The 19,052-nt window shown below is 37.6% G+C and overlaps 1 long non-coding RNA gene across 2 annotated transcripts in view; it reads right to left on the reverse strand.

Moving 5' to 3' along the window:
• The window catches only part of LOC103682471, a 46,807-nt gene extending 31,502 nt beyond the window's left edge, over positions 1–15,305 (reverse strand). The window contains exons 1-4 of one of the 2 annotated variants that reach the window (XR_005838117.1): positions 15,265–15,305; positions 5,307–5,386; positions 4,756–4,821; positions 3,251–3,288 (exon numbers count right to left, since the gene is read on the reverse strand). This is a non-coding gene — a long non-coding RNA (uncharacterized LOC103682471). Of the gene's footprint in view, positions 1–3,250; positions 3,289–4,755; positions 4,822–5,306; positions 5,387–7,879; positions 7,920–15,264 lie in introns of those variants that run through there. The other variant, XR_005838118.1, reaches the window with a different exon arrangement.
• Positions 15,306–19,052: the final 3,747 nt, after the last annotated feature.

Raw genomic sequence — 19,052 nt, forward strand, 5'->3', positions numbered from 1 at the left:
GACCTCAGGGCAGTGGCTTCTCTGTGGCCTGATATTTCACGGGCCCACTAGTCAAAGTTAGATCAGATCTGAGGTTGTGCCAATATGTGTCTCAGAAATCAAAGCCAATTTATCTGCCTGTGCATTACAATGAGCCCCTGAAAACTGAATTGTCATGTGTAGAGAATATGTGTGGCCTTATTTGTATTTTGGGGATCTAGGAGGGAAGATAGCCCAAAGTTCTTTACCCCAAGAAAGAGGGAGGAACACCTTAGATAAGGGATTGTTGTTGCTGCCGTTAGTCAGACCAGATGACCATACCATTGACAATGGCCTAGAGTCTATAAAAATGTGCAGAAGGAACCAAATGTTGGCCAGGACACCTTCTAGTGCTAAGATAACTGCTGACCCACGGGTCTCATCCATAATTAGGGATGTTCCACTTTGGAAATGGAATGCATCAGCTCTTCAGTACACTCTATCATGCATGACAGTGCTGCTAACACCTACAAGGACTACAAACTTCCTTTCCTGATCATTCATTTAATCCCAGAGTTAAAGAACTATTCATAGAGTAGAACATATCAGCCAAATCTATAACAGCAAAATATTTTCCAGTTGCTGATTCCTATTAATTTCAGTAAAATTAGGTATGCAGATCTTAATGGAGGCTCTGAGGCATTAAGGTTATGGTAATTCACTGTGAAGTGAATTCATTTACTTCAGGTTTGAGCACTGGCCAAACAGCGTTATTAAACCGAAAGATAATTCCTCAATTTCATAAAAACCATCTATGAAAAGCCTACAGCAAATATCATTCTCAATGGGGAAAAGCTGGAAGCCTTTCCCTTAAGATCAGGAACACGACAAGGATGCCCACTCTCGCCACTATTATTCAAAATAGTACTAGAAGTCCTTGCAACAATAATCAGACAACAAAAAGGGATAAAAGGTATCCAAATCAGCAAAGAAGTCAAACTGTCTCTCTTCGTAGATGACATGATACTCTATATGGAAAACCCAAAACAGTCCACTTCCAAACTATTAGAAGCTATAGAGCAATTCAGTAATATGGCAGGATACAAAATCAATGCTCAGAAATCAGTTGCATTTCTATACATGAATGATGAGACTGAAGAAAGAGAAATTAGGGAATCCATCCCATTTACAATAGCACCAAAAACCATACATTACCTTGGAATTAGCTTATCCCGAGCCATAAAGGATCTATATTCTAGAAACTATAAATCACTCTTGAAAGACATTGAGGAAGACAAAAAAAGATGGAAAAATATTCCATGCTCATGGATCGGAAGAATTAACATAGTTAAAATGTCCATGCTACCCAGAGCAATCTACACTTTCAATGCTATCCTGATCAAAATACCAATGACATTTTTCAAAGAACTGGAACAAATAGCCCTTAAATTTGTATGGAACCAGAAAAGGCCCCGAATCACCAAGGAATTGTTGAAAAGGAAAAACAAAGCTGGGGGCGTCACAATGCCGGATTTCGAGCTGTACTACAAAGCTGTTTCACAGAGACAGCATGGTCCTGGCACAAAAACAGACACATAGAGCAGTGGAACAGAAAAGAGAACCCAGAAATGGACCCTCGGCTCTTTGGGCAACTAATCTTTGACAAAGCAGGAAAATACATCCGGTGGAAAAAAGACAGTCTCTTCAATAAATGGTGTTGGGAAAATTGGACAGCTACATGCAAAAGAATGAAACTTGACCACTCTCTCACACCATACACAAAGATAAACTCCAAATGGATGAAAGACCTCGATGTGAGACAGGAATCCATCAAAATCCTAGAGGAGAACATAGGCAGCAACCTCTATGACATCGGCCACAGCAACCTTTTTCATGACACTTCTCCAAAAGCAAGAGAAACAAAAGATAAAATGAACTTCTCAGACTTCATCAAGATAAAAAGCTTCTGCACAGCCAAGGAAACAGTCAAAAAACTAAAAGGCAGCCCACGGAATGGGAGAATATATTTGCAAATGATGCTACAGATAAAAGACTGGTATCCAAGATCTACAAAGAACTTCTCAAACTCAATATGCGAGAAAAAAATAAATCATGAAATGGGCAGAAGATATGAACAGACACTTTTCCAATGAAGACATACAAATGGCTAACAGACACATGAAAAAGTGTTCAAAATCATTAGCCATCAGGGAAATTCAAATCAAAACCACACTAAGATACCACCTTATGCCAGTTAGAATGGCAAAAATTGACAAGGCAAGAAACAACAATTGTTGGAGAGGATGTGGAGAAAGGGGATCCCTTCTACATTGTTGGTAGGATTGCAAGTTGGTACAAGCACTCTGGAAAACATTGTGGAGGTCCCTTAAAAAGTTAAAAATTGAGCTACCCTATGATCCAGCCATTGCACTACTGGGTATTTACCCCAAAGATACAGACGTAGTGAAGAGAAGGGCCATTATGCACCCCAATGTTCATAGCAGCATTGTCCACAACAGCTAAATTTTGGAAGGAGCCAAGATGCCCTTCAACAGATGACTGGATTAAGAAGTTGTGGTCCATATATACAATGGAATATTACTCAGCTATCAGAAAGAACGAGTTCTCAACATTTGTTGCAACATGGATGGCACTGGGCTTCAGAGGGGCGGGCGGTGGGGGAATGGGATAGACTGGTGATGGGTAGTAAGGAGGGCATGTGTTGCATGGTGCACTGGGTGTTATATGGAACGAATGAATCATCGAACTTTACATTAGAAACCAGCGATGTACTGTATGGTGACTAACATAATATAATAAAAAACATTAAAAAAAATTATTTCTCAAATTTTGCTGCAACGTGGACGTCACTGGAGGAGATAATGCTAAGTGAAATAAGTAAGGCAGAGAAAGACAATTGTATGGTTTTTCTCATCTATGGAACATAAAAACTAGGAAGGTCGGTAGGAGAAGAAAGGGATAAAGAAAGCTGGGGTAATCAGAAGGGGGAATGAAGCATGAGAGACTATGGACTCTGAGAAACAAACTGAGGGCTTCAGAGGGGAAGGGGGTAGGAGAATGGGGTTGGCTGGTGATGGGTGGTGGGGAGGGTACGTATTGCATGGTGCACTGGTTGTTATACGCAACTAATGAATCATCGAACTTTACATCAAAAACCAGGGATGTACTGTATCGTGACTAACATAATATAATAAAAATATTTTTAAAAAAGAAGATGTCATTCATATATACAATGGAATATTACTCAGCCATCAGAAGAATGAATACTCACCATTTGCATCAACATGGTTGGAACTGGAGGAGATTATGCTATGTGAAATAAGTCAAGCAGAGAAAGAGTTATCATATGGTTTCCCTTTTTTCTGGTACATAAGGAATAGAATGGAGGACATTAGGGGAAGGAATGGAAAACTGAAGGGGGGGATAAAAGGGGGAGACAAACCATGAGAGACTATGGACTCTGGGAAACAAAGTGAGAGTTTTAGAGGGGAGGGGAATGGGGGAATGGGCTAGCCTGGTGATGGGTATTAAGGAGGGCACGTATTGCATGGAGCACTGGATGTTTTACAGAAATAATGAATCATGGAACACTACATCAAAAACTAATGTTGTACTGTATGGTGACTAAGATAACAATTTTTTTAAATTAAAAAATTATTTCTAAGTAATCATTTTGATGATGTTATAGATAGGATTATTGTGATTTCCTTCTTTTTCAGTTAGATCGCGGTTGGTGTAAGGAATTGCAACTGATTTTTATATGTTGAGTTTTGTATCCTGCAATTTTACTGAGGCCATACATTAGTTCTAACAGCTTTTTAATGGTTATTTAGGGTTTTCTACATATAGAACCATGTCATCTGCAAATAGACAATTTAACTTATTCCTTTTTGATTGGAGGTCATTTTTTAAGAAATATCAGGTCTGGTTGCCCTTCTAGTACTTCCAGTTTGAGAGTGAGCATCTTTGCCTTGAACAGGAAAAGGACAAGAGACAAAAATTTCAGTTTTTTCCCGTTGATAATGATCTAGCTGTGGAATTTTCATAAATGGACTTTATTGTTTTGAGGAAATTTTCTCTATTTGGTTCAGAGTTTTTATCATTAATGGATGTCGAACTTTGTCAACTACTTTTTTCTGCATCTACCATGATGATCGTGTCATTTTTATCTTTCATTCTGTTAGTGTGGTGTATCATATTGATTGTTATGTTAGACCAACAGGTTGGTAATTTTTGACTGGATGCAAGGCAATGAATTGTACCTGTTGGGTACTCAGGCTTTTGCCTTATTGAACTTTTATCTTATTTAGAAGCAAATTGACTCAGTTCTCACTCTTAAGGTTTGTTAGGCAGGACTGGAACAGTGCTTAGTGCAGGGCTAATTATTTACTCTACTGGGGAAATATTCTTCTCTCTACTCTAATGCTCCATGAATAACTGAATTGTTAAGTTGTATTACTGGGAACAGACATTTTTCCCAGCCCTGTGTGAGTACTGGACCTCTAATCCTTTCAAGTAATTCTGTCCCTAACCTCAAGTATTTTCCTACAATATGTGTGCTGATTAACACTCAGCTAAATATTTGAACTGAAGATCTCTGGAATTCTCTCTGTGCAGCTGTCTTCTCTAGTCTCTAGTATTCTGCTCACTGACCAGCTAGACTCAGCTTTATCTTTTCAACTCAGGGAGTCTACCAAGCTCAATCTGGGTTCCCCACCCTGTGCCACAGCCTATACATTCTTTCAAAGCAATCACTTGAGGCAATCACTGGCTCACCTCTTCTGTTTCCCATCTCTCAGGGATCATGATCCTTTGTTTCCTGATGTCCAGTGTCTTGAAAACCTGTGTATTATAGCCATTCATGCATTATAGCTTTTTTTTTTTTTTTTTTTTTTTACTGTTTAAGCTGGGAGGTAAATTCAATCCCCGCTACTCCATCTTGGCCAGAAATAGAAGTCTCAATATACTTTTCAAACATTAATTGGTCTCCAAGTTTCCCAAAGATTTGCCTATCCTTACAGGAAAAAAATGCTCCTCCTCTATATGTACCAGTCCACATCAAATTACTTCTGGAGAAACTAACCCCTTACATATGTGTAACACATTATAGCTACAACATAATTTCACGTATTGAGATAACATGGTTTTCTCCAGAAAAAAAAAAAGATGACTTGTGTCATGTTGCTAATAAGAAATCCATTTTGATGTCAAAACCCATACAAAAATTTTCTTGGGTCAACCTTTTGGTTAGATTCAAATTCCTACATGTAACAACAACAATCTCATCCAGGGCTTTAAAATGAGCATTTTATTTTGAATTTACTTACTGTGGTGGGCACCAGTACTGCTTGTCTCTACCAGGTTTACATGATACTGGACTGAATTGGCCCTCTGAAGGTGGCCCTTCCTGACAGTAAAAAGGAAAGAAACACACAAATAAAAAGTAGGTAAATGGAAAAGTAGAAAGAAGTTTAAACTTGAAATTTTGGAGGTTCATATTCTTCTCCAGAACTACCTGAAATTTACAAGGCTGCCTTAAAACTGTGCCCCATTATTTTAACAAATCCACCAAGGCAGGTAAGTATTTACAGAGACTTCAGATGTTGATGATGTATAGTTCCTTTACTCTAAAATAAGAGAGCTGTCGTTACTAATATAATGTTTTTGTAATGTTTAAATGTTTAGTGTAATGTATTTGCCCTTTTTATTCTTATTTTTTTAATGTTCTTTTCCTTTTTTTAAGATTTTATTCATTCATTTGACAGAGAGAGAGAACACAAGCAGGGGGAAAGGCAGGCAGAGGGAGAGGGAGAAGCAGGCTCCCTATTGAGCAAGGAGCCCAATGCGGGCCTCAATCCCAGTACCCCAGGACCATGACCTGAGTGGGAGGCAGACATTCAACTGACTGAGCCACACAGGTGCCCCTGCCGTTTTTAAAGAGGTTTTCATTATTAGTTGGGACCCTTGTGAGGTGGTGTGGCTTTACTCACTATTCTATTAATGGCATTTAAAAAAACTCATTTTGCACCTTTTAAAGGTTGCAGTTCATCAATCTTTTTGGTCATCTGGCCAATTAATATAGTTATAGTTGTATTCAGATGATCATTACAGTTTTTTAAAAACTACCTTTAATGTAAAACAAGCTTTGGGGATGTAAACCTGTTTTAATTTTTTTCAATATCTCAGTGCCTAGAGTATTACCTTATATTAATGAAAATGAATTCAAAACAATTTTGCCACAGCAAAATGAAATGTGTCTTCTAAAAATATCCTGGTTCCTCCTCACAAAACACTATTGATTCTAGCCTAGATTTCAGCATTAGTGAGGTATCATTTTGGACATCACTTAAAGATGGCACTAATTAGTTACTAAATTTCAAAAGGCCCATAGTTAATGCAATCACAATCACTAATGGACCCAAAAGCTATTATGGTAAATGGACTTGGTTTCATTCTTGAAAGCACCACGTTTCTGACAAAGACAGTTCACTTGGTCAGTACATATGAGCCCAAATCTTAAGTATAGACTCTATAAGCAATAGCTACTCATTTTCAAATTAATTCTGCTCTTGGCATTGTTCAGACCCATGTGTCTGCCCATATCATCATGTAAAAATGACTCTGCTTATGTTCTCTTTCAAAAATGGAAAATACACAATTTCAAACATATTGCAGCCCTATCTGAAAATTATTCAAGGATGTAACTCTTTTTAACGAATGTGAAGGATGTTATTTTTTCTTGTTGACTAAATCTATATTCACTTACCAAATGCTTTAAAATGAAAATGTTTAACTTTCATGATTAGCAAATACTTATTTTTAAATAAAGCATACATAGAAAAAGAGTAGATAAAAACATTTATGTACAGCTTAAACTTCAGAGACACTTATGCACACATCGTAAGAACAGAAATAGATCATTAACATATCCCAAAAGCCCCATTCTCTGCCTTCTCTAATTGCTTCCCTTTCTCTCCCCACCAGAGGTAACCACTATTCTGTATATTGTGTTCATCAGTCTCTCCCTTTTTTTATACTTTTCTGACCCTCAACAACACATTAGTTTTGTCTAGTTTTAAACTTTATATGAATTGAATTATACTGTTAATGTAACTTTCACTTAAAATTATGTTTCTAAGATTCATCCAACTTGATATGTCATTGTAGTTCATTTCTGCCCTTATATCATATTCTTGAAAAGGAACATAACTTATTTGTCCATGTTACTGTTGATGAGTACATGGGTAATTTTCATTTTTCGCTATTATGAGCAGTTCTATAAACGCTTGGTACTCATGTGTGAGAGTTTCTGTGAGATATATACCCAGAAGCAAAACTCATGGCTTGTAGTGTATGCATTTGTTTAACTTTATAAAGTATTTGAAAACTGATTCAAAAGAGCTCAAAAACAGTTTCAACCTCTAAAATCTCACATTTTGTATTATCTGGGTTCTTTTTGTCTTTTGGTTCTTTTACTTTTTGCCAATCTCATGGGTGAGATTGTGTTTCTCATTGTGGGTTGAATTCACATTTTCCTAACTAATAAGGTTCAGTATCTTATGTTTATTTAATGAAATTTTCTTCTTCATCTTCTATAAATTTAATAATTTTTCTCATTATCTACCAATTAATTTTTTTCTTAATGATTTGTAGTTGTTGATATATTAAAAATATACACACACATCTATTTTCACTTTGCTAACATCTCCCACTTTGTACCTTCTTTTTTTTTAACTATAAGTTTTCAATATTAATATAGTCAAATTTACCAGCCATTTGTTTTATGATTTGTACTTCCTAAATCTTCTTTCAGAAATCTATCCCTATACTCAAGGGCACAAAGATATTTAAATAGTCTTTTGAGAGTTTTCATTTTGCATTTCACATTTAGGTCTGTTACCTGTACTGATTTTGAGGTATGCTTCAAGGTAAAGATCCAGTTTGACTTTCTTCCATATGATAAACAATAATGCCAATCCTATTTTTTGAGAAGTCCAGTATTTCTCCACTGCTCTGCAATACCACCTCTATTATGTATCAAGTATCCACATATGCTGCTTGCTGTAGGCTTTTGGTAGATACCCTTTCTTTCTTCCTAGTTTGGTAAAAATTGAGAAGTTCCAAGGATTTTTCTCTTTCAATATATAAACTAGATAAAATACATTAGTTAATAATTTTACACCAACTTTGCATTCCTGTAAAAATAGAATAATTCCAAGATTATAATTTTTAATACATTACTGAATTTGGTTTGCTAATTTTTAATCTTTTATATCTAGGTTAAATGAATAAGATTGGCTCATAATTTTCTTGTTTATGTTAGGTATCCACTTGGCTGGGCCACGGTGCCCAGATACTTGGTCAAATATTATTCTGGATATTTTTGTAAGAGTGTTTTTTTGAATTAACTTTTAAATTGGTGGACTTTGACTAAAGCAGATTGCTTCCATGATGGGAGTGGGCTTCATCCAGTCTACAGCCTTAAAAAAACAAAGGCTGACCTCCCTTGAGCAAGAAGAAATTGTGTCAGCAGATAGCCTTCAGGTTTGAACTACAACACTCACTCTTCCCTGAGTCTCCAGACTGCCAGCCCATTCTGAAGAGTATGGTCATGCCCACCTCCACAATTGAATGAGCCAGTTCCTTAGACTAAATGTCTCTCTGCACACCCTGTTGGTTCTGTTTGTATGGAGAAGCTAATACACATAATAGTATAGGTTATGCTGTGTCCTCCAAAATTCATAAATTGAAGACCTACCTCCTGATGTAACTATATTTGGGGACAAAGCTTTTAGGGAGGTAGTCAAGATTAAATAGGGTTAGAAGGATGGGTCCTAAGCTGAAAGGAGTAGTATCCTTATAAAAAGAGAAAGAGGGTCACCTGACTAACTGGCTCATTTGGTAGAGCATGCAGCTCTTGATCTTTGGGGTAATATGTTCAAATCCCCAAGTTGAGAGTGGAGCCTACTTTAAAAAAAAAAAAAGAGAAAGAGACACAGAGATCTCTTTCCATGCATGCACAGAGAAGAAGTTATGTGAGGACACAGCAAGTAGGCAGCCATCTACAAACTAGGAAGAAAGTCCTCACCAGAAACAGACCCTACCAACACCTGATCTTGGACAACCAGCCTCCAAAACTATGAGAAGGTAAAATCCTGTTTAGGCTAACCAGTCTATGGTATTCTGATATGGCAGCCCTAGAAAACTAGTGTGCTTATCTTCATAGGTATTAACTATCAAGTAATGCTAGTCTAAAAAAAGAATGAATAAGTGTTCCCTATTCTTCTATCATTTGTAATAGTATATGTTTGTTTGTTTTAGAGAGTTCACCAGTAAAACTGCCTGGGTCTGGGATTTTCTTTGTGAGATTTTAACCTATTGGCTTTATTTACTTAATGATGACAGGATATTTCAGGAATAAATATTTCTTTTTGAGCCAGTTTAGAGACCCAGTTTTTTAGGGATTTTTGCATTTAGTCTAAGATTTCAAACTTACCTGAATAAAGTTAAACAAAATATTCTTCGACCTTTTTAATGTCTGTAGCACCTGAGTTAAATAATCTTTTTTCATTCCTATATTGTTCATTTGTGCCTTTTTTCTTTCTTTTAAAATCCTTGATAGAAATTTGTCAATTTTATTAATATTTTCAAGAAACCAAACTTTGGTTTTGTTGCTCCTATTACACCTATTGTACGTTTATTTTCATTAATTACTGCCCTTTAGCTTTATTTTCTTCTATTTTTGTGGGACTTACTTTGCTATTCCTTTTCACTTAGTGAGATGAATGTTTAACTTATTCATTTCCTGGCCTTTTTCTTTTCTATAAAAGCATTTAAGGCTATAAATTTCCCTCTGCTAGTTTATCTGCAAATTTCAAATTTGTTATATAGTATTTTCATTACAGTTGCACTCAAAATATTTCCTAATCTCCATTTTGAGTTCTTTTTTGATCCATGAGTTACATAGTGTGTCTCTTAATTTCCAAATATGGAGGTCTTTCAAAGTTAATTACTGTCACTGATTTTTCTCTTAATCACACTGAATGTGGTCGAAATAATATTGAACCTTTGAAATTTGTTGAAAATTGCTTTATTGCCCAGCACAGATAATTTTTTTAAATATTCCATATGAACTTGTAAGATATTTTATAACTGCTGGGTTTTATCTTTGAGAATAAGTCTGGATCAAAGTGTTCATTACATTGTTAAAATCTTATACTTTTACTGATTTTTACCTCCTCCCATATAAATTTCTGTGGTCATATATTAAAACTTAACTGTGATGGTGGGTTTCACTAGTTCTCCTTTACATTTAATTTTTTTTTTTACATTTTTTGCGATTTTGTTAGTAAGTGCATTTTTTTAAAAATTATTTTATTTACATTTTTTGTGATTTTGTTAGTAAGTGCATTTACATTTTAAATGGTTAAATTTTCCCGGTACAGTAAATCTTTTACCATAAAATTTATTTTTTCACTTCTAATCCATTTGTGTGTTTGTTTTAGAATTTAGATATTTAAAAATATAGGAGGAGTTAAGATGGCAGAGGAGTAGGCGTCCTCTTTTTCAGCTGGTCCCCTGAGTCGAGCTGGATAGGTACCAGACCATCCTGAACACTCATGGAATCAGCCTGAGACACAGGAAGATACATCTGGATCTCTACAAATGAACATCTCCAGCACTGAGTATTCAGGTATGAAGCAGGGAGCCGTGAATCCGCGCACAGATATTGGAAGATAAATGGAAGGGGGAAGGTACTCTGCATTCAGGCACTGGGAAGCGGTAGTCACCTGCACTGGAGAGCGGGCGGACTCGCGGACAGGCACCCGCGAGAGAGCAGACTGAGACCATGAGCCTGGGAACGTGCATGACCGATCTGAAAACCAAACCTCTGGAGTGCACGAACCACACTGAAACAGAGCTCCGGAGTGTGCGGGGGTGGCTGGCGGCTGGAGGTGTTAGAAACACAAAGGACAGAGACGCGCTGGCCCTGGAAGTGAGGGCTGGGATGCCGGCTGTGGGGTGCACAACCCGGGATGCTGCAGGGTTTAGCAGCACTAACAGAAACAGAGTTAAAGTGGCCAGAAGAGCTCAGTGGAGAGCGGACTGCGATCTCTCTGTTCTGAGACAGAGGCTGGGATTCGGCCACTGCTTCTCTGACTCTCAGAAGAGGCACAGCAACCTCCAGGGAAAGCCGCCAGAGAACAAAAGCCTGGAAATACCAGCTCACATTGTGCCCATCCCCATCCCCTCTCACAGGGGACAGGGAGACTACCCAAACAGGGTTACCTGAGTATTGGAGTGGCAGGCCCTTCCCCCAGAAAGCAGGCTGAAAAATCAAGAAGTCCACATCCCTAAGGTCCCTATAAAACAAGTGCACACTGCCTGAGTCCTGGTCAATAATTTGGGCTCTGGAAAACCCCACAACCTCTCCTCATCAGAATGATGAGAAGGAGAAATCCCCCCCAGCAAAGAAAAGACAATGAGTCTGTGGCCTCTGCCACAGAACTGATGGATATGGATATATCCAAATTATCAGAAATGGAATTAAGAGTAACAATGGTCAAGATGATGTGTAGACTTGAAGAAAATATTAGCGAGAATATAGAACCTCTAAGGGTGAAAATGAGAGCGAATCTGGCGGAAATAAAAATTCTATGAGCCAAACGCAGTCAAAACTAGAGGCTCTGATGGCCAGGGTGAATGAGGCAGAAGAACATATCAGCGAATTGGAGGATGGGATGGTAGAAGAGAAAGCTAAAACAGAAACTTGGCTCAAAAAAAATCCAATCTCAAGAATGTAGGTTACCGGAGATTTCTGACTCAATGAAACGTTCCAATGTCAGAATCATCAGCATCCCTGAGGGGGTGGAGAAAAACAGAGGTCTAGAAGAGATATTTGAACAAATTGTAGCTGAAAACTTCCCTAATCTAGCAAAGGAAACAAGCATTCATGTTCAAGAGGCAGAGAGGACCCCTCCCAAGCTCAACCACCACAAACCTATGCCATGTCACATCACAGTACAATTTGCAAATATTAGATTCAAGGATACAGTATTGAAAGTGGCCAGGACAAAAAAATTTCTCACATACCAAGGCAAAAGTATCAGGATGACGTCAGACCAGTCTGCACAGAACTGGAATGAGAGTAAAGGTTGGGGGGGCATTTTTAAAGCTCTTTCAGAGAAAAACATGCAGCCAAGGATCCCTTATCCAGCAAGGCTGTCATTCAGAATTGATGGAGAGATAAGGACGTTCCAGAATCGCCAGTCACTGACCAATTTCGTAACCATGAAAAAAGCCCTACAGAAGATATTAAGGAGGGTTCTGTAAAAGTAAAAAGGCCCCAAAGGTGATACAGAACAGAAAATTACAATCTATAGAAACAAAGACTTTACTGGCAACATGACATCATTAAAATCATATCTCCCAATAATCACTCTAAATGTGAATGGCCTAAATGCTCCCATATTATGCCACAGGGTTGCAGATTTGATAAAAAGACATGACCCATCCATTGGCTGTCTAAAAGAGACTCATTTTGAACCTAAAGATACATCCAGACTGAAAGTAAAGGGATGGAATAACATCTTTCATGCCAATGGACCTCAAAAGAAAGCTGGGGTAGCAATTCTCATATCACACGGATTGGATATTAAACTAAGGACTGTAGTTACAGAAACAGAAGGGCACTATATTATTCTTAAAGGATGTATCCAACAAGTGGATATGACAATTATAAATATCTATGCCCCCAAAAGGGGAGCACCAAGATACACAAGCCAACTCTTACCAGAATAAAGAGATGTATAGATAAAAATACATTAATAGTAGGGGACCTCAACACTCCACTATCAGCAATAGATAGATCACCTAAGCAGAAAATCAACAAAGAACCAAGAGCTTTGAATGCCATACTAGACCAGATGTACCTCATAGATATATAGAGAGCACTACACGCCAGAAACAAAGAATACTCATTCTATTCTAATGCCCATGGAACATTCTCAAGAATAGATCATGTTTTGGGTCACAAAACACATCTCAACCGATACCAAAAGACTGAAATTATTCCCTGCATATTCTGAGACCACAATGCTTTGAAATATGAACTCAACCACAAGGAAAAATTTGAAAGAAACTCAAACACTTGGGAACTAAGAACCATCCTGCTCAAAAATGATTGGGTAAACCAAGAAATTAAAAATCAATTTAAAAAATTGATGGAGACCAACGAGAATGAAAACACAATGGTCCAAAACCTATGGGACACTGCAAAGGCAGTCCTAAGGGAGAAATACAGCCATCCAAGCCTCACTCAAAAGAATAGAAAAATCTAAAATGCAGTTTTTATATTCTCACCTCAAGAAGCTGGAACAGCAACAGGGGGACAGGCCTAATCCATGCACGAGGAAGCAGTTGATCAAGATTAGATTGGAGCAGAAATCAATGAATTAGAAACCAGGAGCACAGTAGAGCAGATCAACAGAACTAGAGCTGGTTCTTTGAAAGAATAAATAAAATAGATAAGCCACTAGCAAGACATCCAAAAGAATAGAGGAAGGAGCCAATTAATAAAATTATGAATGAAAAGGGAGCAGTCACAAGCAACACCAATGAAACAGGAATTTCATTAGAAACTTTTATCAACAGCTTTATGCCAATAAATTAAGCAACCTGGAAGAGATGGAGGCCTTCCTGGAAACCCATAAACTACCAAGACTGAAACAGGAAGAAATTGATTTTTTAAACAGGCCAATTAATTATGAAGAGATTGAGTCAGTGATAAACAACCTTCCAAAAAACAAAACTCCAGGCCCAGACGGTTTTTCTGGGGAATTCTACGAAACATTCAAAGAAGAAATAATACCTATTCTCCTAACGCTATTTCAAAAACTAGGAACAGAAGGAAAGGTACCAAACTCATTCTATGAGGCCAATATTACCTTGATCCCCAAACCAGGCAAAGACCCCATCAAAAAGGAGAATTACAGACTGATTTCCCTAATGAATATGGATGCCAAAATCCTCAACAAGATCCTGGCTAACAGAATCCAAGAGTACATTAAAAGGATTTTCCATCATGACCAAGTGGGACTCATCCCTGGGATGCAAGCGTGGTTCAACATTTGCAAATATATCAGTGTGATAGATTATATCAACAAGAAAAAAGTCAAGAATCATATGATCCTCCCAATAGGTGCAGAAAAAGCATTTGACAAAATACAGCATCCTTTCCTGATTAAAACCCTTCAGAGTGTAGGAATAGAGGGTACATTTCTCAATCTCATAAAAGCCATCTATGAAAAGCCTACAGCAACTATCATTCTCAATGGGGAAAAGCTGGAAGCCTTTCCCTTAAGATCAGGAACACGACAAGGATGCCCACTCTCCCCACTATTATTCAACATAGTACTAGAAGTCCTTGCAACAGTAATCAGACAACAGAAAGGGATAAAAGGTGTCCAAATCGGCAAAGAAGAAGTTATACTGCCTCTCTTTGCAAATGACATGATACTCTACATGGAAAACCCAAAAGAATCCACCCCCAAACTACTAGATGTTATAGAGCAATTCAGTAATGTGGCGGGATACAAAATCACAGCTCAGAAATCAGTTTCATTTCTATACACGAACAATGAGACTGAGTAAAGAGAAATTAGGGAATCCATTCCATTTACAATAGCACCAAAAATCATACGTTATCTTGGAATTAACTTAACCTGAGATGTAAAGGATGTATATTCTAGAAATTACAAGTCACTCTTGAAAGACGTTGAAGAAGACACAAAAAGATGGAAAAAGATTCCATGCTCATGGATCGGAAGAATTAACATAGTTAAAATGTCCATGATACCCAGAGCAATCTACACTTTCAATGCTCTCCTGATCAAAATACCAAGGACATTTTTCAAAGAACTTAAGTTTGTATGGAACCAGAAAAGGCCCTGAATCGCCAAGGAACTGTGAAAACGAAAAACAAATCTGGGGGCATCACAATGCCAGATTTCGAGGTGTACTACAAAGCTCCAATCACAAAGACAACGTGGTACTGGCACAAAAACAGACACATAGGTGAAAGGAACAGAATAGTGAACCCAGAAATTGACCCTTGGCTCTTTGGGCAACTAATCTTTTATAAAGCAGGAAAAAAACATCCGGTGGAAAAAAGACAGTCTCTTCAATAAATGGTGCTGGGAAAATTGGACCGCTATATGCAAAAGAATGAAACATGACCACTCTCTCACACCATACACAAAAATAAACTCCAAATGGATGAAAGACCTCAATGTGAGACAGGAATCCATCAAAATCCTAGAGGAGAGCACAGGCAGCAACCTCTACGACATTGGCCACAGCAACCTTTTTCATGACACATCTCCTAAGGCAAGAGAAACAAAAGATAAAATGAACTTGTGGGACTTCATCAAGATAAAAAGCTTCTGCACAGCCAAGGAAACAGTCAAAAAACTAAAAGGCAGCCCATGGAATGGGAGAATATATTTGCAAATGATGCTACAGATAAAAGACTGGTATCCAAGATCTACAAAGAACTTCTCAAACTCAATATGTGAGAAACAAATAAACAAATCATAAAATGGGCAGAAGATATGAACAGACACTTTTCCAATGAAGACATACAAATGGCTAACGGACACATGAAAAATGTTCAAAATCATTAGCCATCAGGGAAATTCAAATCAAAACCACACTGAGATACCACCTTATGCCAGTTAGAATGGCAAAAGTTGACAAGGCAAGAAACAACAATTGCTGGAGAGGATGTGGGGAAAAGGGATCCCTCCTACATTGTTGTTGGGAATGCAAGTTGGTACAGCCACTCTGGGAAACAGTGTGGAGGTCCCTTGAAAGGTTAAAAACTGAGCTACCCTATGATCCAGCCATTGCACTACTGGGTATTTACCCCAAAGATACAGACGTAGTGAAGAGAAGGGCCATATGCACCCCCAATGTTCATAGCAGCATTATCCACAATAGCTAAATCGTGGAAGGAACCGAGATTCCCTTCAACAGATGACTGGATTAAGAAGATGTGTTCCATATATACAATGAAATATAATCAGCTATCAAAAAGAACGATTTCTCAACATTTGCTGCAACATGGACGGCACTGGAGGAGATAATGCTAAGCGAAATAAGTCAAGCAGAGAAAGACAATTATCATATGGTTTCTCTCATCTATGGAACATAAGAAGTAGGAAGATCGGTAGGGGAAGAAAGGGATAAAGACGGGTTAATCAGAAGGGGAAATGATGCATGAGAGACTATGGACTCTGAGAAACAAACTGAGGGCTTTAGAGGGGAGGGGGGTGGGGGAATGGGATAGGCTGGTAATGGGTAGTAAGGAGGGCACATATTGCATGGTGCACTGGGTGTTATACAGAACTAATGAATCATGGAACTTTATATCAAAAACCATGGATGTGCTGTATGGTGACTAACAATATAATAAAAAAATTAGTATTAAAAATAAATAAATAAATAAATAAAAATATATGCCAAACTTTCTCTTTTAGCTGGAATCTTTAGAACAACTTTATATAACTGTTGATTTTATTTTAAATCTGTCATTTTACACTTTCTATTTATCCCTTTTCCCCCCTTTTTTCCTTTATTTTTAATCAATGGATTTTTATTACATTTAGGGACTTCATCTAATTTGGAAATTATGAAACTTGATTATTTTTCTTCAGTTCTTCCCTTGACATTTTCATATCCATTCTGAACATATCAAGATACCACATTAACTTATACAGTTAGCCTCCTACCACTCAAAGACATTAGTGTATGTTAATTACAACAATTTCAACTTATATTCTATTTTTGTCATGTATTTAAATTTCTGTTTTCAAAGACATAAGATTGTATTATTAATGTTTACTTAACTTTGTTTTGATTAATTTACACAATGGCTTTCTCTATTCTTTCTTGCGTGTCACATATGATATATAGGATCATTTTCCTTCTCCTTGAAATATATCCGAGGGCAAATTCTCCCAGGCATGGCTTATTTAAAGTATCTTCATTTCATTTCCATTCCTGAAAGATGTTTTCACTGATATAGATTTTAAAATTGGTTATTTCTTCTCAGCATATTGAAAATAGCATTGTTCTGACTTGTCGTTTTGTTTCTTCCTTAATGAAAAATTTGCTATTAGTTTGTTTGTTTGTATTGTTATGTTCGTCACCACACAGTACATCATTGGTTTTTGACGTAGTGTTTCATGATTCACTGTTTGCGTGTAACACCCAGTGCTCCATGCAATATGTGCCCTCCTTATTTTTTTATAATAATTTTTTATTATGTTATGTTAGTCACCATACAGTACATCCCAAGTTTTTGATGTAAAGTTCCATGATTCATTACTTCTATTTAACACACAGTGCACCATGCAATATGTGCCCTCCTTCATACCCGTCACGGGGTGAACCCATCTCCCCATTCCTCTCCCCTCTAAAACTCTCAGTTTGTTCCCCAGAGTCCATAGTCTCTCATGGTGTGTCTCCCCCTCTGATTCCCCCCCTTAATTTTCCCCTTCTTTCTCTTAATGTCCTCCCGGCTCTTCCTTATGTAACACAAATAAGTGAAACCATATAATTGTCTTTTCCTACTTGACTTATTTCACATAGCATAATCTCCTCCGGTTCCATTCATGTCGATGCAAATGGTGGGTAATTATACATTCTGATGGCTGAGTAATATTCCATTGTATATATGAACAACATCTTCTTTATCCATTAATGTGTTGAAGGGCATCTCAGCTCCTTCCACAGTTTGGCTATTGTGGACATTGTTGCTATAAACATTAGGGTGCACGTGCCCCTTCTTGTCACTACATCTGTATCATTGGGGTAGATACCCAGTAGTGCCATGGCTGATCATAGGGTAGCTCAATATTTAGCCTTTTAAGGGACCTCCACACTGTTTTACAAAGTGGCTGTACCAACTTGCATTCCCACCAACAATGTAAGAGGGATCCCCTTTCTCCACATCCTCTCCAACAGTTGTTGTTTCTTGCCTTGTCCATTTGTGCCATTCTAACTGGCATAAGGTGATATCTCAGTGTGGTTTTGATTTGAATTTCCCTGATGGCTAATGATGTTGAACATATTTTCACGTGTCTGTTAGCCATTTGTACGTCTTCATTGGAAAAGTGTCTGTTCATATCTTCTGCCCATTTTTTGACTTATTTGTTTTTTGGGTATTGAGCTTGAGAAATTCTATATAGGTTTTGGATACCAGCCCTTTATCTTTAGTATCATTTGCAAATATCTTCTCCCATTCCGTGGGTTGCCTCTTTGTTTTGTTGACTGTTGACTGTTTGCTTTGCAGAAGCTTTTTATCTTGATGGAGTCCCACAAGTTCATTTTTTCTTTTGTTTCCCTTGCCTTTGGAGACGTGTCGTGAAAGAAGTTGCTGTGGCCGATGTCGAAGAGGTTACTGCCTATGTTCTCCTCTAGGATTTTGATGGATTCCTGTCTCACATCGAGGTCTTTCAGCCATTTAGAGTTAATCTTTATGTATGGTATAAGAGAATGGTCGAGTTTCATTCTTCTGTATATAGCTGTTCAATTTTCCCAGCACCATTTATTGAAGAGGCTGTCTTTTTTCCATTGGATGTTTCTTCCTGCTTTGTCAAAGATTAGTTGATCATAGAGTTGAGGGTCCATTTCTGGAGTCTCTAGTCTATTCCATTGATCTATGTGTCTGTTTTTGTGCCAGTACCGTACTGTCTTGGTGATCACAGCTTTGTAATATAGCTTGAAATCAGGCAACGTGATGCCCTCAGCTTTGTTTTTCTTTTTCAAGATTTCCTTGGTGATTCAGGGTCTTTTCTGGTTCCACACGAATTTTAGGATTGTTTGTTCCAGCACTTTGAAAAATGCCATCAGTATTTTGATTGGGGAGGTGTGGAAAGTATAGATTGCTCTGGGTAGCATAGTCATTTTAACAATGTTTATTCTTCCAATCCATGAGCATGGAATGTTTTTTCCATCTTTTTGTGTCATCTTCAATGTCTTTCATAAGTGTTCTGTAGTTTCTAGAGTAT

Source organism: Ursus maritimus, unplaced genomic scaffold, assembly GCF_017311325.1.
Source record: "Ursus maritimus isolate PB19 unplaced genomic scaffold, ASM1731132v1 scaffold_27, whole genome shotgun sequence".
NCBI classification, from domain to species: Eukaryota; Metazoa; Chordata; class Mammalia; order Carnivora; family Ursidae; genus Ursus; species Ursus maritimus.